A 24,167-nucleotide genomic window follows, 5' to 3' on the forward strand; every position below is an offset into this window, starting at 1 on the left:
CCCGCCGCCGCCCCCGCCCCCGCCCCGCGCTCCGGGCCGCCCTCCTCCCCCGGGGACGCCGCGGCGCGTGCGGGGCTGGCGGCCGCCTTCGCCGGGGGCTTCCCCTGCTGCCGGCCGCGGGCGTCCTGGCTCCGACTGGGCGCGGGGTCCAGGATGACGATCCGACACCAAGGCCAGCAGTACAGGCCGAGGATGGCATTTCTGCAGAAGGTGAGCGCGGTCGGGGGGCCTGGGCCCGGGGTGCGCGGTGCGCGGTGCGCGGGGCCCCAACTCCGGGAAGTGTGCGCGGAGATGCTGGGGAGGCGCGGGGCGCGGGGCCGGGAGTGGAGGGCACCCCTGGGGCTTCCGCGCCTCGCGTGTGTTGTCATAACAACGTTCTCTCTCCAGGGTTCCAAGCCGCCCCCTGGGCCTCCAGAACCAGCAGGGCTTGGGCGGATGTTGGAGGGCGAAGAGCCTGTCGGAGGGGCCCTACACCAACTCCGGTGATCCGCGGGGTAACCTGCCCTGCCCTCCCCTGGCTCGCTCCCCCGGCTACCTACCGCCGCTCCCCGGGATCGGCCCTCGCACCCACACCGCGAGATAGGTCCGTTCTGGCCCCATGGTTAAGGACCAAGGCTGGAAGACCTGGTGCGATACAGTGAAGCTGGTCTCGCTACAACAGTAAAAACACAAAGTGTGCAGCCCGCAGCGCGTAGGAGTTTCCAGTTGTGTGTGGGGAGTAGGGGAAGGCGCCCCGAGGCGAGGACCTCTGCGGGACAGAGGGCGGAGGGAAGACCCAGGTGGGGCGGCGGCGTGTCTGAGTCTGGAGGCAGGTTGTGCTATTGCTGAGCTTAGCATATGGGGGCGAGGGGGGTGGGTGTGAAGCTGGAGAGGCAGGCCAGGCCAGATCGTACAGCTCCTGGGCCTTCCAAAGGTGGTCCCATTTCCCCCAGAAGAAGCCAAGGAGGGATTTGGAGCAGGTGAGTGATGTGGTCAGATTCAAGTTCAAAACCAAGTGCAGGGCAGCCCGGGTGGCTCAGCGGTTTAGCGCCGCCTTCAGCCCGGGGCATGATCCTGGAGACCCAGGATCGAGTCCCACATCAGGCTCCCTGCGTGGAGCCTGCTTCTCCCTCTGCCTGTGTCTCTGCCTCTCTCTCTCTCTCTCTGTGCCTCTCATGAATAAATAATAAAATATTAAAAACAAAACCAAGTGCAAAAGCCCAGTCTGATGTGAGCCACAGGAAGCATGCACTTGGTTGCAAGCATGGGTTGTCTTCTTTTCCCTGAGCTGAGAGAGTTCATTCAAGTCCTCCTGTGTGCACTGCAACTCTGGCTGCCTAGGAAGTGACAGGGTCGTCAAGGACTGGGAGAAAGGTAACTGGCGAGGAGGTCGCTTCTTTCTCCTCTGGCTGCCATGTCCCCAACTTGGGCGCAAGGCAACTCTTGGGTAGACAGGCCCACCAGCCCCCTGCTCTGATCTCTGGCACCCCACCAGAGAGGGCTCCTGGTCTTACTTAAGATATGACAGAAAAGAGGGGCATCTGGGTGGCTCACTCGGTTAAGCAACTGACTCTTGATTTCAGTTCAGGTCATGATGTCAGGGTCATGAGATCAAGCCCCGCATCAGGCTCCATGCTGGGTGTGGAAGATTCTCTTCCTTTCCCTCTGCTCCTCTCCATCTCTCTCTCTCAAAAAAAAAAAAAAAAAAAAAAGAGTGGCAGAAAGAGGTGGAGAGTCTGCAATCCAGGAGCTTTGCCTAAGAGAGTGAGCTGATGACACACAGTAGTCAGAATAGCGTGATGAGGCAGCCTCGTGTGGCCACCGGCACCCACAGGGCTCTGCTCCTGTTCCAGCCTATCTCCTGTCCCGGCAGCTCTGACCAGCTAGAGGTGAGCTGGACAAAACATTCCTCCAGGCCTCTAAAATGTTTTTCTCTTCAACGTAGGGAGACACTTGGGCGAGGACTACAAGAAGCAGGGATTTTTTTTTTTAAGATTTTATTTATTCCTGGGAGACATACAGAGAGAGGCAGAGACACAGGCAGAGGGAGAAGCAGGGAGCCCGATGTGGGATTCGATTCCAGGACCCCAAGATCTCGCCCTGAGCCAAAGGCAGACACTCAACCCGAGCCACCCAGGTGCCCAGCAGTAGCGATCATAAGGAGGCTTGGATGGATTATAGAATTGCTTGTGTCATCTATACATTCCTCCATGTATTAAACACTTATGGGGCATCTTCAGTGTTTTGGACATTGTTAGGTGCTGGGATAGCAAAGACATTCAAGACACGGTCCCTGTCTGCGAGTGGCTTCTAGTCTAGTAGTGGGAGACAGCCACATACGCCAGTCCAGTGGCTTATCACCGCTCATCACATGACAGACACCTGGAGGATAGAGGAGGTGCCTAAGTGTGATCTTCACTTTATTCTGGGTGGAATATCATGAAAGGATTCTGGAAGATTCTGTGGTGGTTTGGCTGGGTCTTGAAGAATGCAAGGGTGTTCTGGAGGCAGACAGGGTGTCGGAGGAGGGCAGGACACAGGAGCAGGAGGACATACACTTAGCTGTGGATCTCTTGTGTGTCAGTTGTTGATCACAGTCGGATGGTGATGGCCAACAGGCGGTTCTGTTTCTAGAGGGAGGTTGAATACTTGAGAAAGGTTCTCAGTGGTTAGTGAGGATATAACAAAAATGAGGACTTTTTGAGGCTGGACACAGATAGCCAGGCTTATGGGACTTGGGCATTTAGACTGTGTCTGGCAGCAGTGGAGTTAGGATGTGAGTCCCTAGCGGGGAAGGGAGTGCAGTGGTTTGGGATCCTATTACATCTTTGCACAACAAAGGCCATGATTAGTATGGTCTCCAGGAAGCCCTCTCTGGTTTATGGGAACACTCTGCTCCTTGTCATCTTACAGAGAGTGACAGCCACTTAATATGAGGAGAAACCATGAGTGTGGGTGGACAGGATATTGATGCTTTTGCTTTTGAAATGCTTGTAGTGATGGTCTGGATTCTTTTAAATGCTTGATGTCATACCTCAGTCAGCTGGAATCTGAAAAGGGAAATGCTAGGCTGGTTGTGGGGTCAGATAGGCTAAGGATGACCTCTTTCTTGCAGCATTTGTTTGCGGACTCAGGAATTAGTTGTGGAGAAGTCAGGATTCTAGAAAGCCAGGAAGCTGTGGTCTGGACAATGCCGTGTGTGAGTGTGTGTGTGTGTGTGTGTGTGTGTGTGTGTATGATGGGGGTAATAGTGTGGGGAAGGGCCAGGAGGTGGTCTTCACTGTGTCTAATAAGAGAAGATACCTCAGGAGGGATGCACACAGAACACCATGTTGTGGGGAGCCCAGAGAAATGCCCCAGCAACACCCTTTCTGGAGGAGAGCTTGAAAATCGAGGTGGACTTTTCTCTTGTTGGTGGGCAGTACTCATTTAAGACAAGGAGATGGAAAAAAAAAAAAAAAAGACAAGGAGATGGCCAAGATCACCTCTCTGAGACTTTAGGAGTCAGGCATATGTTCTGCATGTGAGATTCATTATAATTCTCTTTTAGGGAACCACTTAAATGAATTTACATTAGAAAAGGTCAGAGGAAAATTATTCTGTGCCCTAGTGGGAAGACTTTTGTCTTAGTCTGTTCAGGCCGCTGGAACAAAATACCACAGCCTGGGTAGCTTATAAACAATATAAATGTATTTCTCGAAGTTCTGGAGGCTGGAAGTCTGAGATCCGGGTGCCAGCATGGTCGGGTATGGTAAGAGCCCTCTTCCCTGTCGTAGACTTTGTGCCATGTCCTCACATGGGGGAAGGGTCAAGGGAGCTCCCTGGGGTCTCTTTTATGAGGGCACTGATCTCATCGACCAAAGACTTGACAGAAATAAAACTAGCAAATCACCGCAGTGGTAATTAGTAAAAGTTTATTGTGCCCACACCAAAAAGACAGTTTGCAAACTGGGAGCACTCAAACCAAAGCAGAGCATGAGGCTCAGGGACATACTGTTATAAAACAGCTTAGAGGGGCACCTGGTGGCTCAGTGGTTGAGCATCTGCCTTTGGCTCAGGTTGTGATCCTGGGGTCCTGGGACCGAGTCCCACATCGGGCTCCCTGCATGGAGCCTGCTTCTCCCTCAGCCTATCTCCCTGACTCTCTCTGTGTCTCTCATGAATAAATAAAATCTTTAAAATAAAACAGCTTAGAAAGCATGGAGGCAGTGACTGTTTATTCTTTACAGTTATTGGTTATAATAGAATTTTCTTAAATGATGAGGAAGTCGGCAGCGCTTACCTCACGTCAGCCTGGGGAAACAGTTCACATTTTGCTGATAATTTCCAGAGGCATAAGCAAGAAATGACCCGGGTCAAGTTAGCCTTGCAAAATAAGCTACATCAACCTTTGCCTGTATGACTAAACTGGTTTTTTTTTTTTTTTTCTTTTTTTCTTTTTCTGCTTAGGGAATTTTCGAGGCTGGACTTCATTTGTTTTTGGTTTTAACGATTTCCACTTATGACTGTTGCAGGACACAAATATTCAGACCATGGCAACTCCTGAAAAATCTACATGGCACACACACGCTCCCTTCTCCCCAGCAAAACCTTCCTTTGTACAAAGTGGGATCCCCCCCCCCCCCCCCCCCCCCCGACCCCGCTGGCAAGAAATCTGCCTCTTTTCCCTTGGCCATGTAAAAATAGTTCTTATTGATCCCCTTTGAAGGTCAGATTCCAATTCTTCATAGACTGATTTTTTTCAACACAAAGGTAGAGAAAGCAACCTGCTGATATTATCAAAGAAGTTTAAATTTCTAATTGGCCAAGTGGGTAAAACTCCTCCATCTGCTGCTTAGGACCCCCACACACGCAACCACCAAACCAGACTCTCTAGTAAGAAGATGGTCATTTCATCCAGTAAAATATAGTATTTTCTGTAAAAGTTATTTATAACCTGAAAAGTTATGAGTGAAAGGAGGAAGTATTTGGCCGTGTCATTAGAAACTAATGCTGACTTAACAGGATGTGCGTGTACGTGTGTGTTGGGGAAGAAGGCATCTCTGGCTGCTTCCACATGGAGTGACCCCCACAGCCCATGGCTCCTCAGCCCCCCATGTCTGGGTGAAGCAGCCTCCCTCTCCCATTTGCTCCCTTGCTGCGGTGGGCATCTGGCTGACCCAGTGGCCAATATGCTGCCACCGATCCAGAGCAATCTGTGAGCCAAGAAAGTGTCTGTGCAGATGAAGCGTGCAGCCGGTTTTGCACGAGGAGCCCTAGGTGCCACCTGGGTGCCACCTGGGCCCCAGCCCTTCTCACAGGCTGGCTGAGTGGCTGCCACTGTGTCTGGACTGGTTTCAACTGACAGTGCACTTGATTCCAGCTCTGCACCTGATTCTAGCCCGTTTCTCAGGATGGTGGTTCAGCTGCAAATACTGGCTTAGCGACATGATGAAATAGGAATCCCAGCCCCCACTCCCCACATTGACTTAGGACCTTGTCCCACACCCTGCCTTCCAGCCTCAGGAGCAGGTGGGCTGGGTGATGGTGGTGGGGGGCAGGTCGAGTTTTTCCAATTCTGGGCTCCCCTGCCCGATTCTTTTCCTCCAGCGCAGCCAGGTCAACGTATACCTTCCTCTCTACCTGGCCACGTGGAGGGCTCCCTTCAAAGTCCCCTTCCCCCAGGAAGCACTCCCTGACCATCCTGATAATCTCTGCTCCCCCTGAGGTCCTGTGCGGCTTGGATCTGTAAGGCCCACGCGGGACACATTTTATCCTGTGTTTTGTGTTGATCTCTGTCTTGAGTACTGCTACCCCAGCTCCCAGAGGACAAAGATTATGTTCTTTCTTTTTAGCAATCATAGAACTGATTCTGTAAGAAGGATTCAATTAAATTTCTCTCTCTGGATTAGTTGGCTAGTTAAGTGTTTTGTTTTGTTTTTTCTTATGGAGCTCTACTGCCTGGTCCCTGAAGGGCACATTGTGGCAATAACTTCTATCACCACCACCCCTGGCCCAGCTGTCACCACTTCTGTATTGCCTTAGAGAGTATCTGTTTCATGTTCAATATTTTCATTTGGTCTTCATGACTACCCCTTTTAAAGAGAGGGGACCAGAATTCTACATTTTTTTTCCCTCAGTGGATGAAAACACAGAGATGCAGAGGGGTTAAATGATGGGTCCTGGGTCACACTGCTGACAGCGGAAGCTTCTCCGATGCAGGGAAGACCAGGGGGCCCACTGGAACCACAGGTAGGTTCACGCACAGGTAGGGCTCTGTGAACTCAGGGCTCATACACTGTTGCATAGAGTTAGGATGAATTTGCAGGAAAATAGCCACTGCGGGATTGAAACAGTGAAATCTGGAGGGAGCCCAGGAGTCCTGCAGGTGGAGGTGTGGCAGGCCAGGCTGAATGGCTTTGGGAGGACAAGGAAGACTGTGCTGATGGGCCAGAAGGGCCTTGGGTCTTATTGTAGTTACTGCACCACCCCTGATATGTCTTGCCTCTGTCGCTCTGCTTTTGCTGCACCCACCTCCTGGGACACCCTACCCCTCCTCTCTCCCTGGGGCTCCCTGGGAAGTGTCTCTTGGACACTTCCGCGTGTATGTTCCAGCAGCATGGCACAAAGTGAAGTCTTTCACTTCCCAAACAGGCTGCTGCTTTTGGGTTTCCCATTCTGGACACAGGTGGATGCCACCATTTGCTTGGCAGGGAGGCTGGAAACCTGGGAAACCTGTTCTCTTTCCCTCACCCACCAAGTCCTACCCAGTGATCAAGGACAAAGGTCCGTCTACACCTTCAGGGCTGCCAGCCTCCACTCTGTCTTGTCCTCACTGCTTCTGCCAGGACCGCTGCTCACAGGGCCCCCACCTCTGCATGCACCCTCTTTTTGTTACCGTCTATAAAACAAAGCAAACTATGATGCTCCTCTCTGAACTTCCAGTTGCTTGTTGTTGCAGGGTCCTCCAGAGTCCTGTGTTGAAGGACCTCAGAATGTGATTCTATTCGGATGTTATCTTAGTCTGCTTGGGCTGCCAAAATAACATCCCACAGATGGGGTGGGGTGGCGGGGCTTCAACAGCAGAAATGTCTTGGAGGCTGGAGATCAAGGTCCTAGCAAGTAGATTTTATTTTAACACCTCTCTCCTTGGCTTGGAGGCAGCTGCCACCTGGCTGTGTCCTCATGAGACCCCTCTCTGCATGCCCAGAGAGGGGGCGGGGGCAGTGGGCTCTCAGGTCTCTTACAAGCACTAATCCTATCTGAGCCAGGCCCTATCCTTCTGATCTCCTTTAACTTTAATTTCTTCTTGAAAGGCCCTCATCTCTAAATACAGTCATACTGGGGATTAGAGCTTCCACATATGAATGGGGGTGTGTGTCATAAATACGAGTTCATAACAGAGACAAAACCTTCAAAGAGGAGATTAAGTTAGCATGAGGCCTTTAGGGTGCGACCGAATCCAATTTGACTGGTGTTCCTGTAAGAAGAGGGCATGAAGACACATAGAGAGACACCAGGGACACCAGGCACAGGGACGACCCCCTGCAAGCCAAGGAGAGAGGCCAGGAAGACACCCACCCTGCTGGCGCCATCTCAGACTTCCCAGCCTCCAGAACCATGAGGAAATAAAGGTCTGGTGTTTGAGCCACCCTGTCCGCGGTATTTTGTTACAGCAGCGGGAGCAAGCCGATACACTTAGGAAAGGACATTCACGGTCTTGCGTCCTGGATCCATCTGCTCTTCCCCATGCACAGTGTACTTCTATGCTCTCGTGCCTTTGCACACGTTTGCTCCTCGGTCTGGAATGCCCTTTTTCTCTGTGGTGAGGCAACATGCTCTCCCTAGTAGTAGGACGTTGGCCCACTTGAATTCACATTTGCATACGAGAGAGTTCTTTGTTGTGTTAAACTTTGGATTCCAGAGCATAGTCCAGCCTGTCCTAATACAGCCTCATTATCTACCCAAATCTTTATCTTTTAAGTTCCTGTTTAAATGTTTTTATTTTTATTTTTATTTTTTTTAAGATTTTATTTATTTGAGAGAGAGAGAAACCCCACAAGTAGGGGGAGGGAAAGAGGGAGAAGCGGACTCCTCCCTGAGCTAAGCTGGGATCCCCACTTGGGGCTCCATCTCAGGACCCCAGAATCATGACCTGAGTCGAAGGCAGATATTTAACCGGCTGAGCCACCCAGGTGCCCTGTTACCTCTTTCAAGGGGCACTGGGTAACTCAGTTGGTTCAATGTCTGCCTTTTATTTGGGTCATGATCCCAGGGTCCTGGGATTGAGTCCTGCATCAGGTTCCATGCTCAGTGGGGAGTCTGCTTCTTCTTCTTTTGCGTTCTCTCTCAAATAAATAAACAAATAAATAAAATCTTTTAAAAAAGAAAAGGTGTGACATATTGTAAGAATTACAGAATGACACAAAGACATGAAGCGAGCAGATGGCATTAGAAAAATGGAGCTGACAGATTCACTTGATTCAAGATTGCCACAAAGCTTCAGTTTGTAAAACACAGTATCTGTGAAGTATGATAAAGTGAAGCATAACAAGCTGTAGTTTTATGAATTTTTTTCTACTGTGATCAATTACCTTGATTTTTAGAATATCGAATCATCCTTGCATTCCTGGAATAAACCCTAGTTGGATTTTTTATTTTTTTAAGATTGACTTTATGTATTTATTTCTAAAGATTTTGAGAGAGAGACAGAGCAAAAGTGTGGGGAGGTGGTGGAGAGGCAGAGGGAGAGGGAGCAGCAGGCTCTCCACTGAGCAGAGAGCCCGACCTGGGGCTCAATCCCAGGACCCAGAGATCATGACCTGAGCTGAAGGCAGATGCTTAACCGACTGAGCCATCCAGGTGCCCCTGGATGCTTGATTTTATTTGCTAATATTTTACTGAAGATTTTGCATCTATATTCATGAATGAGGGCTTTTTGTTTTATGTTTCCTTTCCTGACACCAATCAGTTCCCCAGTTTTCTGACACCAACTAGGTGTCTAACAATTCAATTCAGTTCTGACACTGCCTGAAGTTAGCGTCAGACTCCACACATTTAAGGCTCAGTCCTACAAGACAGCCCCTACTTTAGATGCCAGTGTAAGTCCCAGGTCACCAGGACTTCTGATGACTGGCTGTAAATCCACAGCACCCCATGCACATGGTTCAGTAACTCACTAGACCAACTCACAGAACTCACAAAAGTACTTTATTCACTATTACCAGTTGATTTGAATGGATACAATTTAGGAACAGCCAAGTGGCAGAGATGCACAGGGGAAAGTACAGGAGGGTGGGTGGTGTGTTTGGAACTTCTAAGCTCTCTCAGGGTGAGCCACCCTCCCAGAACCTGGATGTGTTCACCAACCCTGAAGCTTCCTGAACCAATTGTTTACAGGTTTTTATGGAGGTTTCATTATGTAGGCATGATTGTTCAAATCATTGGATATACGTGACTAACTCTAGCCCCTCTCCCCTCCGTAGAGGTCAGGGGATGGGGCTGAAACTTCCAACCTTCTAGTCAAGCCTTGGTCTTTCTAGGTATCAGCCCTCAGGGCCTCCAGCCACCAGCCATCTCTTCAGCATCCAAAAGACACTCAACACTGCTGAGATTACAAGGGTTTTGTGCCAGGAACCTGGACAAAGACAAATCTTCACTCATTTCCAAGGGCAGTAAGATGTAGGGTAAGCTCTGAGGGAGTGAGATCAGTGACCAGTATTTTTAGTCCAGCCTGGCAGAGACCATCTTAGCATCTCCTCCCACTGCTAGGACTGCGCATCTTGTTGTAGCTTGGTGGTCCCAGCCTTCTGCATCCCCATTCCCCAACTCTCCACATGCCCAAACCTCCTGCCTCTTACCCCACTATCTCCCCAAGAGCTTCTAAAACAATTGCAGCACCCTCTGCACTCGGTGGGTGAGGTTTCCACAGGAGTCTGGCATCCTCTTGGAAAATAATCAGGAACTATTGTGGTGTGAGCAGCTCCAGTATCTGCTTTTCCACGTGAATGTCTGGATTCAGCCTTTCATAAAAGAGCTCTTGGAGCCTGCTCAAAATCTCATAGATTGTTGGCATCACCTGGTATGAGAATGTTCTAAAGCGCTGACATAAGATCTCTTGCCTGGTGTTATTTTCCTGGTTGCATTTCTGCCCCCAACAGTCGTCTTTTTCCACCCTTCTCTTGCTCAGGTGGAGGATGGGGATCCTAGGATCCTAGGTTCTTGGGTCCTTTTTGAGTATTCATTTGTCAGATGGGTACTGTTGAGGTCAAACCCCAAAAACCAGCTCTTCAAATTCCTGGAGATGCTCTTTAGGGCCACTCTTCAAGTATGTTATGACCAATGTAGATAAATGACAGCTGTTGTTTGAAGCACATATAAAATATACAGAAAGCCAGTCACTACTGGAATTTATCATTAGAAATGGGAGAAAATACCTAAGAGCTATCTAAATAATTATAGCTATATTGCAACAATGGGCAAATGGAATTTTGACTCTGTACCTAATGGAGTTGAAGGGTCTTATCTGATTAGAAAAGTATATGCAGTTAGTCTTAACATCAAGTAGTGTCATAAAGGAAAGTTGAGTAAATAGATAAACACAGGTTTTGGTTCTTGGATGGGTTAAATGGGTGTTGGAGGAAATCATCAAGAGGACACTGATTACCAGTTGACCCTCAGGCTGGACCTGCGCAATTGGGTCCCTCACCCTTAGAGTATACATTCTGCCTTCTGTTCCCATGGTGGGAGCCATTTTCAAGGATGTAACCTTGAGACAGCAATGTGTGTTGAGATCATCTGGACAGTACACATGACCGATCATCCCCATTAAGGCTTCTGAATAGTTTTTAAGACTCTGGTGGGTGGATGCAATTTACTCATCTTACCACCACCCATGACAAGCCTTGCTTATTACCTGGCAATCTGCGCTTTGCCTTTGGTCCCTCCTTGCGCTGTGTATGGAGAACAGTTTCAGATTTCACCCAGGAAGCTCCCAAGGCTTCGAACCAACAACAGGGCCAATAGACACTTAAACTTCAAAGGGAGCCTTTTTTTAAAAAAAGAATTTATTTATTTATTCATGAGAGACACAGAGAGGCAGAGACACAGGCAGAGGGAGAAGCAAGCTCCCTGCGTGGAGCCCGATGCGGAACTTGATCCCAGAACCCTGCGTCACGACCTGTGACAAAGGCAAATGCTGAACCACTGAGCCACCCAGGTGTCCCAATACTTAAACTTTAGAAAGAGAACAAATATATAGAATGAAATCTCAATCATCAAGAGAAAGGACAAAGAGGCTATTTGAAAGGACCTCAAATCCTAACTCGGTGACCAGGGTGCAACTTCAAGGAGGGACAGCTGGAGAGAAGCTGTTAACAGAAGAGCTTAAACCAAGTTAATTGCTTTGTACTCTAGCTTGATAAAGAATATGGGAAGAGAGTCTCTGAAAGGGATATTCAAAAAGACAAATTTTTATCTTGCCTCTAGCACCATGGGAGAGAGTGCCTTTTACCCATGGAAATAAATATCTAGCCGTTCTGATAGGTTTATCTGTGGAGCGAAGACACCTGATGCCATTAAACTTGGCTAGCATTCTTCTTGTTGATTTCATGCTAGTTGTCTTCCATACAACACACCCTAGTGTAACAGTCTGGTCCCCCACGTAGATCTTCTTTCAGGAAGGTACACCCTGTTGGCAAATAAAATCATCCAGATGACTGAAAATTATTATTTTTCACTAGAAAGGAATTCACTCACACTCTAGGTTTATACATCAGTCCCTTTTGAGTTTGGTGAGCATTAGTCTGTGTCCTGAAGCCTGCTTATCTCTGTGCAAACTAGTGAAACTAGGTTTCTGGCCCTACACAATGGAGCCAGGGCACTCCAACCTATTTTTACCCTCATCTTTAGGCAGGTTTTGCTCGAAATTGCAAATTCAGTAATGTCCTAGGAAGTTACTTCAAAGCTCTATCTGACAGAAGTTTGTGCCAAATACATGAAACTACCTCATTAAGAGCTTATTCAGTAACTTCAGTAACTAAGTAATCCTGAGCAAAGTTCAAGACAACCCTTGTATTACATTTTATTCTATGTTACTGCAAGTTTCCAGTGAATGTCACTTAATGTCATACATACAACTCCCTTAAATGGTTTTTAGCTACATTCTATTTAAAGTAGGTCCTTCTAGGAGTCCATGAACAAATTTCCTCAGTTTGTCATTAAGGTGGCTTAACTGTAGAATTTTCACTAGGAACAATTCACGGGCTTTTTTTTCCCCCCTTAAATTATTCCCATTGTTTTATAACTATATATTGACAGTATTTTGCTCAATAATATTGAGATATTATTCACTGTCCATGACCTATGTAGGAGGAAAGCCAAAGAGGGTTTACTTCCTTTTCCAAATGTTACATGGTTTGCAATACTTGTTAATTATGGACCATTTTCTCAAACACCAACTAGCCTTCCTAAAATCCAGTGAGATGATTAAAAAAAAAAAAAAAAAAAAAGTACTTCTGAAATTTGAGAAGGGGGAGTGCCTTCTGAGCAGGTCTGTGTCCAAGTGAATGATCTGTCAGTATTTCCCAAAATGTGTTCTGGGAAAAACAAAACAAAACAAAACAAAACAAAACAAAAAGAAAACACCACCCCCCCCTCCACTGGAGAGCTATTAATAGGGTGTTACTCAAAAATCTCTGTGATCAAAATGCTTGAGAAACAGGGGGCTAAACAAAGTCAGATGAATTAATCCATTACTGCAGCACTTTTCAGAACAGTTCAGTGTTTTTACTAGTAACTGTGCCAATTGACCCTACTCCAAATCCAACACTGAACCTGCCCATGATGGTAAGCACATCATGGTAAAAGCTTTAAGTGAGGGCAGCCCCAGTGGTGTGGCGGTTTAACGCCGCCTGCAGCCTGGGGCGCGACATCCTGGGGTCTCGGGATCGAATCCCAATCGGGCTCCCTGCGTGGAGCCTGATTCTCCCTCTGTCTGTGTCTCTATGAATTAAAAAAAAAAAAAAAAAAAAAGCTTTATGTGAAATATTCCACAACACGATCTTCTAAGACAGCAGCAAAGGTGAATCTGCTTCACCAAAGAACCCATCCCACTCCCAACCCCCTAAGGTCAACACAGGGCGGGCCTGAAGGCAGACGCTATCCTCGCCTTAAAACCCAAGACAGGGGGGATCCCTGGCTGGTGCAGCAGTTTAGCGCCTGCCTTTGGCCGGGGGCGCGATCCTGGAGTCCCGGGATCGAATCCCACGTCGGGCTCCCGGTGCATGGACCCTGCTTCTCCCTCTGACTGTGTCTGTCTCTCTCTCTCTCTGTGTGACTATCATAAATAAATAAAAATTCAAAAAAAAAAAAAAAAAAAAACCCAGGACAATCGAAAGATGAATGGATAAAGAAGATGTGGTCTATATATACAACGGAATATTCCTCAGCCATTAGAAACGACAAATACCCACCATTTGCTTCGACATGGATGGAACTGGAGGGTATTATGCTGAGTGAAAAGAGTCAAAAGAGTCAATCGGAAGGACAAACATTATATGGTCTCATTCATTTGGGGAATATAAAAAATAGTGAAAGGGAATAAAGGGGAAAGGAGGAAAAAATGAGTGGGAAATGTCAGAAAGGGAGACAGAAATGAGAGACTCCTAACTCTGGGAAACGAACTAGGGGTGGTAGAAAGGGAGGTGGGGGTGACCGGGTGACTGGCACTGAGGGGGGCACTTGATGGGATGAGCACTGGGTGTTATGCTATGTGTTGGCAAAGTGAACACCAATAAAAAATAAATTAAAAAGCAAAACAAAACAAAACACCCAGGAGAGGGGCACCTGGGCGGCTCAATGATCGAGCGTCCGCCTTGAGCCCAGGGTGTGATCCTGGAGACCCGGGATGGAGTCCCACGTCGGGCTCCCTGCATGGGGCCTGCTTCTCCCTCTGCCTGTGTCTCTGCCTCTCTCTCTCTCTCAGGAATAAACAAAACCTTTTTTTTTTTTTTTTTTTTTTTTTTTAAGTATACGAATAAAAATAAAATCGAGGACAATGGAGTTCAAGTGCTCAGGCAGTCTGTGGGTGGCAGGGAGACCAGGAACCCGCCGCGGCGAGCGTAGGGGGATGTTCTGAGCCTTCCCCCTCCCCTCCCGCAGGGCGGGCACTCACGCCCCTCCAGCCGGCACCTGCCCCTCCTCCCGGCCGCCGTGCCTCCCGGCGGGACCCGACTCCCGTCTCCCCGACCCGGACACGATGAACTACTAAGGCACCTGCTTCTGTTCCCGTTACCAGCCTGTTTTAAGTGGACAAGGAGGTCGTGGTCTCACGTAGGCGGGATCGGGCCCTGAACTTCACCGCGAAGGCCTCGAGAAGTCATCCCAAGGGCACAAGCCCACGGCTCCGGGTCTCCGAGGGGCTCATCCCGAGGCATCACTCGGGGACAGAGGCCCCGGCGCCACGGCTTCAGGGTGGCCGCTCCGGGAAGCCCCCCAGCTCCGCGGCGTGAGGGTCCCTCCGAGCTGGCGCCCCGCCTTCTGGGGCCCGCGCCCACCTCGCTCGCCTCCGCAGAGCCGGAAGCCCGAGAGCGGCCATCGGGGAACACCGCTTCCCGCTCCGGCGGGCGGAGCAGAACCGGAAGTGGCCCCCGGCGGAAGTCCCTCCTCCGAGAGTCGCGTTTCCTCTCTAGGACCTTGGAGGTCTCCTTGCCTCTATGGTCTGGTCGCCTGGCCGCGGTTTGGCGGGAAGGAAAAGGGGGCGCCGGCCCCGCGCGGTGGAGCCCTGATCTGTGTCTGTGGGGGCACCCTACTGGTCCTTTTGACGTGTGCATCCGGCAGCATTACTGATAGAGTTATCCTCACGATTTAGAAAAATGGAGATATGGGCTTCATAATGAGGCACCCCGGAATGTCTCAACAGTTTTCTAGCTGATTTTTTTTTTCTCTTTTAAAGAATGCGCTTTATTTTTATTTATTTATTTTTAAGAGTAAGCTCTATGCCCAAGGTGGGGCTTGAGCTCACAACCCCGAGATCAAGAGTGTCATGTTCTACTGAATGAGCCAGCCAGGTGCCCCTCTAGCTGTTTTTTATTTTTATTTTATTTTATTTTATTTATTTATTTTATTATTTTATTTTAAGATTTTATTTATTTATTCATGAGAAACACAGAGAGAGAGGCAGGGACACACAGAGAGAGGCAGGGACACAGACTGGATCTCCAGCCCGGGGTCAAGCCCTGAGCCAAAGGCAGACACTCAACCACTGAGCCTCCGAGGCATCCCTCTAGCTGTTTATCATTATCATTATTATTATTATTATTATGGATACACACATACCTTTTTTGTTGGCATGAAATCTACCTTTAATATGATAACACGGGTGAAGGGACCATAAATGATTTTTTTAGAAAGGTTTTACATAGGAAGTACCTTTTGAATTTGAACCCCAGGCGGGGGCTAGACCTCCTGCTTCTCTCTTCTCTAAGACCCAGCCCTTTGTCCCCTAACACTGCAGGGATCATTGGGCACACCTGTCCTTCCCCACCCCCAGGGTCCCTAACTGGCTCATCTGATGATTCAGAGCTTGGTGTTGAATCAACTTTTATATGCTCTCTTACTTAGAGTTTCTGCTCTAGAAAGGAGAAAGGGAAGATGATGCAAATATAAATACAGAATCTAATAAAATCAGAATTGTCTAGGTTTATTTTATTTTTTAAGATTTTATTTATTCATGAGAGACACACACACAGAGGCAGAGACATAGGCAGAAGGAGAAGCTGCCTCCCCGCGGGGAACCTGATGGGGAACTCGATCCCAGGATCTCAGATCATGATCTGAGCTGAAGGCAGACACTCAACCACTGAGCCACCCAGGTGCCCCTATTTTATTTTTATTCTTACAAAAGATTTTACTCATTTATTTGAGAGGGAGAGAGAGAGAGCTTGGTTGCACACTAGCAGTGGGAAGGGCCAAGGTGAGAGGGAGAAGCAGACTCCCTGCTGGGCAGGGCACCCCGCCCGCGTCTGATCCCAGGACCCAGAGATCACAATGCGATCACAACCCAATCCCAAGGCAGATGCCTAACTGAGCCACCCAGGTGCCCCAGAATTATCTAGGTTTAAACATAATAGCATCTAACACAAATAAGGATGTGGTGAGATAGGTTTATTCTGGCAAACAGAATGTAAATATGCAATCCTGTTGAAAAACTACCTGGCATCCTATATCAAGAGCAATTTAATGTGTTTTAGGTTCCACCCAGTGAGATACCATCTATGGAAAATTTATCCCAAGCAGAGAATCCAAGAGGAAGAGCTGCACTCCTGAAATGATTCTGCAGTGGACAACTGCTGATTTTCCTTGCCCAATAACCAGTTTTCTTTTTTTTTCTGGTTTTGACACTATGATTTTTTTTTTTCTGGGGGGAAACCACCTAAGCCTCAGTCTACTTCTGGGGTGGGCACATGACCCAGTTCTGGCTAATCAGGATAGCCCAGCATGGCCGGGCAGTAAGATACAAAGTCAGAGCCTGGCTGCCAGGTTCCCAGGCCTGGTTCTGCTGCTTAGTAAGTGCATGGACTTCAGCTTGTTTTTTACCTTCTCTGAGTCTCACTTACTTATTTGTTGAATGGGGATATTAATGATAGACATCTGCTTCATAGGGTTGTGGTGGGAATTAATGAATGAAGCAGGTGTACTAATGCTGGTTATGGACAACTATTATCACTGTTTGCCTCTGAGCAAGCCCTTACCGCCATTCCCTTTTTTACTCTTCCTTTTGCCTCTCGGATTCGCAATATCATGTTCTACGTGATCCTAGAATTATATCTTTCTTTCCCATCGGAAATACCCTAAAGGGAGGACTGTATCTTTATTCATCCTCATACCATAGGTGTTTAACACAGCATCCCACTCCCAGCCATGGTGCTCGAGAAAGGCTTAGTTGGACAAAACTGAATATTCTCCAACACAGAGCACAGAAAGTAGGAATAGTTACTGAAAATGTAATAAATGCTAGATGATAAAATGGAAGTAGAGAAAGCCACATGAAGCTAGAAAACTTTTCTTACAAAAAATGGCCTGATTCCTGGGGATTACAGATTCCATTTTATCTTGGCCAGAGACTTGTTCTCATATAGCAGGCAAATGAGTTCCAGCAGTAGACTGGTACCTAAGGTGGACTTTGGGAATTATTGTTTCCTTTTCCTGACTTAGAATGCATCTCTTTCCTTGGAGATGGTTGGGAGAAATGAGCATTGCCTTGAGAGAGATCAAATCCACTCTCAGGATATTAGATACCACCCTGTAAATCCAATACTCGTATGCAAAATTCACACAGATAATGCAAAGTGGAGAGGGAGCTTAAGAGGGGAAGGCTTCATTAGGTTATAGGGAGAGGGTAGATGAGGTCAGCCAGGAAAACTTTCTTTTTTAAAAAATTTATTTATTCATGAGTGACAGAGAGAGGCAGAGACACAGGCAGAGGGAGAAGCAGGCTCCACATAGGGAGCCTGATGTGGGACTCGATCCTGGGTCTCCAGGGTCACACCCTGGGCTGAAAGCAGGTGCTAAACCGCTGAGCCACCCGGGCTGCCCCCAGGAAAACTTTCTGATGGGTAATTGCCTAATCTCTGATGGTAACGCTGGATGAGTTATAGCAAAATCCATTTCTCTGTCATATGGCCTTGGAGACCCAAAAAGTCTTAGAGTTGGAAGAGATGGACAGATTTATATAGTTTACTACTAAATGTGATGTAGATCTCATCTTAGATCATGGTCATGTAAACTATGAACACTCCAATGACACTCAGTTTCCCGGTCCAAGAGATAACCTATTTAGTGTATGCACAATTCTAATTGCTAGAAAGTTTTCCCACTGAGTCTGAAAACTGACCTCTGTGCTCTGGAGCTGAAATGTAACACAGAGTTTGGAGATAAAGAGGAAGGATAGTTTTATTACTTTGCCTGGCAAAGGAGGGCATAGCAGGCTAATGCCTTCAAAACTGCAGACCCACTTGGGGTAAAAAGCTGAAGGCTTTTATAGAAAAATACAGGATCTGGGCAGTTTCCATAGGAATCCAGTCCGTAATGCCAGCTGGGTTGGTCACATCTTCAAGGTGGTGTCATCACTAGTGCCGGTGATGCCAGCCATTTGAGTCTCATTACCAAGTATACATTGAGGTCAATAGGATGTCAATATCGACACCAAGTTCCTGGAAGAAAAGATTCCACAGAAAAATAATTGAAGGGGAGCAGGAGGCTTTAAAAATGAGGAAGAGAAAAAAAAGTTTAAGTCAAACTTTGCTGAAGCATTAGTGTGCCCATTTTATTTATTTTTTTTTAAAAGATTTTATTTATTTATTCATGAGGGACACAGAGAGAAGGAGAGGCAGAGAGACACAGGCAGAGGGAGAAGCAGGCTCCACGCAGGGAGCCCGATGTGGGACTCGATCCCGGGTCTCCAGGATCAGGCCCTGGGCTGAAGGCGGCGCTAAACCGCTGAGCCACCCGGGCTGCCCCAGTGTGCCCATTTTAATTTCCATCCATCTCTATGTGTCTGTAGTGGTTTCACTAATTCCTCCTTACCTAACTATGCCCCAATTCAGATTTTGCTAATCCTTAGCACTCTTTGGTGCTACACCAGAGAAGGACTTCCGACTCCCATCCAGTATATATGCGGTCACTAATGTCACATCAGTACAAGCATTTACACCACAGATATTGGCAATGCCACAAATCAGATCGACCTCCTGCCAAAACCAAAACCAAAATCCAAATCGAGAAACCACTACTTACAAGGCACCGGCTGCCCTTATTCTTGGTGAAACTCATTGATGAGTTGGGGGATATAAGATAATCCTCAATTATCTACAACCCAAAGTCATGAGTGGAAAATACATGGTATAGACTCAACCAGGAAGGAGTGAGGAGCAGGGACGCATCCCCTTTGATGGATGGTGCAAGTTGATCTGGATTCTGATGGAAGGCAGCAGAGAGCCTTTCATTTGTCAAATACACGCACAAAGGGATTATCAGCAGAATGACTGGCAAGAGAAAAGACATAATGGTTAAAAAAGTCCACGACATGCTGGAGAAAAAGCAAATTTCAGGCCCGGCTAGAAAAGGACCCTCATGTTGAGGAGCAGTGAAACCATGGTTTGAAAAATCAGATTGGGCCTGACCCTGAAAGAATGAACTTTATGAGGGAGGTGAATGAGAGCCACTAAAACTTTTTGAGAAAGGGAGGCACGTTCTAATAGCCAATGGCTTGGGAAAATTAATTCTCTGGGTTTGCACTTTTAAAAATTGAGGTATAATTCACGTACCATAAATGTTGCCTTCTGGAGTGTACGGTTCAGCAGTTTTAGTAAATTCGCGAGGTCATGCAACCATCACCAGCTGTCTAATTTCAGAACATTTTCATCACCCAAAAAGAAACTCCATACTCACTAGCAGCCACTCCTCATTCCTTCCTGTTTGAAGGTTTTGTACTTTTCACAAAACACCAAGTCTGGTATCTGTAAAGTGGCCTCAGGTTTGAACCCAGAAGGACTGGCTGCCAAAGAGAAACAGAGAGAGGGAAAGCAGAAAAGGCTTTTCCACGGTTCAGGTGATGTATCCAGACATCTCTCTGCCTCTATCTCTCTTTGTCTCTCTATCTAACTAGAGAGAAAGAGAAGAAGGAAAGAAGGGAGAGAAAGCATTTTTAGACGCACACCTGGGAGCAAAGAGAAATGAACAGGGGTGAAGTAGTTTTCAAATGCAATATCTGAAAAAAGTGGAAATTATAGAGGCTAAAAGATATTCTTGCAGGGGTTAATGTTTTTATTTTCTTTGTGGGCTGTCTTCTCATACCCTTTCAGGCATTGTAGTTCCTGGGGAAACCAAGGGGAAAGCAGAAGGGGCCCGGATTTTGAAAAATCCCTTGTTTTGGAAAGCCTGGAAAAAGACATTTGCTCTCTGCTGCCCTCTGGTCTCTTCAAGAAAGACGGTGATGGCTGCTGGCAGCAGGAAGAGGGGCTGGGCACCTGGGCTGTGGTGCCCGAGCCACCTGCACAGGCAGGGGGATAGTCCAAGTGTCAGTAGAGGAACTGGGGGGCTGGCGTGCAGGCGGTTTCAGCATCCTCACAGGATGGGCCTGGCATGTCTGACAACAGAAGAGGGTTTCAGTGAATCCAAGACTACTGGGGAGTGCCGAGTGGTGCATTTTCCTGGGGTCTTTCTTGCCTCTCATCCCCACCCCTCTTGATCACTTGTGACAGGAATGGCTGGGGTATGTAGATGGTGGCCCTCAGCACTTTTTTTTAGTTTTTTTTTTTTTTAATTTAAATTCAATTTAGTTAACAGTGTATTATTAGTTTCAGGGGTAGAATTTAGTGATGCATCAGCTGCATCTGACATCCAGTGCTTATCACATCATGTGTCCTCCTTAAAGCTCATCACCCAGTTACCCCATCCCCCCACCCATCTCCCTTCCAGCAACCCTCAGTTTGTTTCCTATGATTAAGAGTCTCTTATGGTGTGCCTCCTTCTCTGTTTTTTTTTTAAGATTTTATTTATTTATTCATGAGAGACACAGAGAGAGAGAGGGAGAGAGGGAGAAGAGAGAGAGAGAGAGAGAGAGAGAGAGAGAGAGAGGCAGGAGAAGCAGGCTCCATGCAGGGAGCCCGACGTGGGACTCGATCCCGGGTCTCTAGGATCACGCCCTGGGCCGAAGGCGGCGCTAAACCGCTGAGCCAACTGGGCTGCCCTCCTTCTCTGTTTTCATCTTAATTTTTGTTTTTCCTTTCCTTACCCTACGTTCATCTGTTTTGTTTCTTAAATTCCATATATGAGTGACATCCTATGGGCATTCTGCACTTTTGAATGTCTGTTACTTGGAATCCCATTGTTGGGGTGGCTGGTTTAGGTTCTGAGGGGTGTTGCTTTGCAGGGAGCACTAAATCTCACTCTGCCAGCCTTGGGGCTGATGGAGCTTTTTATTCTACTTAGAATACTAAAGTCATAGGATTTTAAAATTAGGAGAGGACTTCTGAATTCATCAAATCTGATGCTTTCTTATTACTAATAAGAAACTAGTGAATCAGAGAGATTAGGTGACTTGATCAGAGATTAGGTGATTTGATCCAACTAATTCATAGTGACAGAAAGGGTGGTTGCCTAGGGATGGCAGGGAGGGGGGTCGCAAAGGCAACCTCTGGGGGTTTTGGGTATGTCCCCTACTTGATCATAGGTGTGGTTTCACATATATGGTATATAACTTATAAAATTGTATATTTTAAATACGGTGCTTTTTGGTGTGTGTCAATTGCACCTCAATAAATCTGCCTAAAAAAAGTCACACATCCTATGAGAAATAGAGCAGGGCCCAGAACACACATCTTGTGCCTTGAGGCCTTCACACCTCCCCTTAGCCCCAACACTGTCTTAAAACCAAAGCCTACTTCGAGTTGTGAAAAGTGCCTTTTCTCTTAATGTCATTTTTAAAAACTCCACAGTTCCAAATTTACTGTAATGTAAAGTAATAGCACCCTTTACCAGAAAGTAGCAGATGTCATTCTTAAGTTCCAGCATGACCCGGTCCATAGATAGACAGCCGTGTGCCCCAAAGAGTTGGAAGGAAGGTGGGGGACCAAGCAAGATGTGGTTTTGTACTGTTTACCTGTTTATCTCTGGTGATCCATGTGAAAGGTATGATCTCTGGGTGTATCCAAACAATGTAATTTAGGATAAAAAAGATAAAGAATAGGGTTTTCATAGGAATGTACTTCATGATATATTGTACTTTTGATGGCTTCTAATGGGCCAAGATAATTTCTGAGCAATCCCTGGATGTGGAAGAGGCAGGGAACCTTCCACAAAGGTTCCAAGTCTTTTTCTTCCACTCTCCCCAATCAAACAGCCAGAGCCACCAGGTGTGGCCAGCTTGCTGAGGTCTAAAATAGTTTCTTTGTGTTGAAGGTGAAAGTACAGAGAGAAGGGGGTGTGTGTCTCACCCACACTTCGCTTTATTACTGAACCAGAGCTGACCAATGGGTGCACAGAAAGATTCTATCTGGCTGGTCTGGTAGGCTCACTGTGGGAAAAGAAGGGCCTCTGGTTTCCCTACAGAATATATTTTCATGAGCTATTGCCTCTCTAGCAGGTGCTAGGAAGAAACATTCATGCATGTAAGATGTTTTTTCTCTAAATGATTTGGTAGGATTGCAAATGCAATCCTCATAACAAATTCAAACAAGACAAAATTATATGAAATGCAAACAAGGGGTAGTTGGCCAGGAAGTCAGATGAGTTCAACATGATTTCTGTCTGAGTCAGGGAGACATCTGTGCAGGTAGGGGAGGGGCTGTTACTGGGGGACATAGGATCAACTCTGGGGGTAAGGGGCACAGGATCAACTGGAGGACACAGGATCAACTCCGAGAACTAGCCTCTGGGCTTCTGTGTTATCAAAGACATTTAGCATTTCATGCTGCTATTTCACAGTTTACCTACCCCATGTCCCTCCCACCTCTGAGTCCTTTGCCCTCGTTTGCATGGCTTTGTGCTCCAGGAGGCTGACCCCAGCAGGCTGACCCCAACAGGATGCATCATCCAGGCTCCGCTGCCCCCTGGTTTCTGGTCAGAACTGAGCAATGGGAGGCATCAGGAGGGAGCAAGTCAGAGTATTCTTCTGGCATCCTATCTAGCAATGGCTGTGTCCCTCTAAGATGACAGCTCTGCAAGGCAGCCCTTCCAGTGGGGCTCTGGCCTCCCAGCCCTTTTTGTCTGGATAGTAACAGTGGTTTCTTTCTTTGTGTGTGTGTGTTTTCAAAAAATATTTTATTTATTTATTTGGCAGAGGACAAGCAAGAGGAGCAGCAAAGGAAGAGGGAGAAGCAAGCTCCCCGCTGAGCGGGGAGCCCCATGGATGCCAGGCTAGATCCCAGGGTCCTGGGATTATGACCTGAGCTGAAGGCAGATGCTTAACCAACCAAGCCACCCAGGTGCTCCTGGATAATAGCAGTGGTTTCCATGTTTGTCATTCTCTGGGTGCCTTGACATCTTTTAGGGGTTACCTTAACCCTGCCCCACCTCTGAGAAGAACCTTCATGATGTCTTTACCTGGAAGTGATATGATATATCCATCATGTGGGAATAAACTATTTAACATTCTGACTCCTTTCCTGATCTGGGAGCTGGGAGCATGGCTTTCTAAAGTCTGAACTTACTTAGAACACACCCTGGAATATTAGTTAGAACACTTAGAACAGTGAACTGAGGTAAACTGTTGAGCTGGCCAGGGACATTTTACTGGGAGGTGACCTTAGACCTGGCTTTTAAGGGACACTGCCATAGGGATGACCATTGTGCCTGGATAAGGTTTATCCTACAGGGGACAAGGTTCAGGTCCATGTAGATCATATTGAATGGTATCCAGGGCAACATGATCCCAATTTAGGCCCTGAACAACACCTCTTTGTTAATGAGGAGGAGGACTTTGATGACACTGGTGACAACGGTGACGATGATGATGATGGAATGTTCACTTACCTGACTGAGTCATGGGAGGAGCTGATTTTTGTACCATGTCCCTCTACCATTTTGCAAGATAATATTTGCTTTTGAGAGTCCATCCTTTTATTGAGGTATGGTTTATAGACCATATCATGACCCAATTTTAAGAGTACAGTTGGATGAGTTTTGACAATCTTATTTACCTGTGTTACCACTATTCCTGTTAAGATATAGAACATTTCTATCACTCCAGAAAGTTCCTTCATGCCCCTCTCTTCCCCTCTCTATTTAATCCCTGACCCAAAGCCAACTATTTTCTGATTCATGCCCACTTCCCTTTTCCCAGTCTCCCGTGACCTTGTGTCCAATGCATTCCTTGCCACCCTCCTCAAACTATGCTAATCCTTGCCTCTTTGCCTATTCTTTGGCTGTAGTCTGATGTTCCGGCAGTGACCCCTTTTTCTTTTAGGACTCTTTTTCTAGGAAGTCTCTCTGATCTCTTCTACTCAGGCTGCATAAAGTACCCTTCTACAAAATTCTGTGTTGCATTGACTGGACTGCCATTATATATAGATTTGGTTTATAACATATTTTTTGTTCAAGTTCTCCCCCATTACCCCATGAGCTCCTTAACGGGGACTGGATCATATTCTGCTCTGGCACAAGGCCTGGCCTGCAATAGTTTGTTGTTTAAATGATTAGGTGAATTAAAT

The 24,167-nt window shown here is 47.2% G+C and overlaps 1 long non-coding RNA gene across 2 annotated transcripts; it reads right to left on the reverse strand.

Annotated features, from left to right (window-relative positions):
• Positions 1 to 9,146: 9,146 nt before the first annotated feature.
• Positions 9,147 to 14,591, reverse strand: LOC112652973 (uncharacterized). 2 transcript variants are annotated; one of them, XR_004818823.2, is made up of 3 exons: positions 14,233 to 14,591; positions 10,874 to 11,647; positions 9,147 to 10,316 (listed from the first exon to the last, which is right to left on the reverse strand). It is a non-coding gene; the product is annotated as an uncharacterized LOC112652973 (long non-coding RNA). The 2 variants fall into 2 exon arrangements; XR_003131844.2 differs by having other exon boundaries at positions 9,147 to 11,647.
• Positions 14,592 to 24,167: the final 9,576 nt, after the last annotated feature.

The sequence above is a fragment of the Canis lupus genome, chromosome 9 (assembly GCF_003254725.2).
Source record: "Canis lupus dingo isolate Sandy chromosome 9, ASM325472v2, whole genome shotgun sequence".
Lineage (NCBI taxonomy): Eukaryota > Metazoa > Chordata > Mammalia > Carnivora > Canidae > Canis > Canis lupus.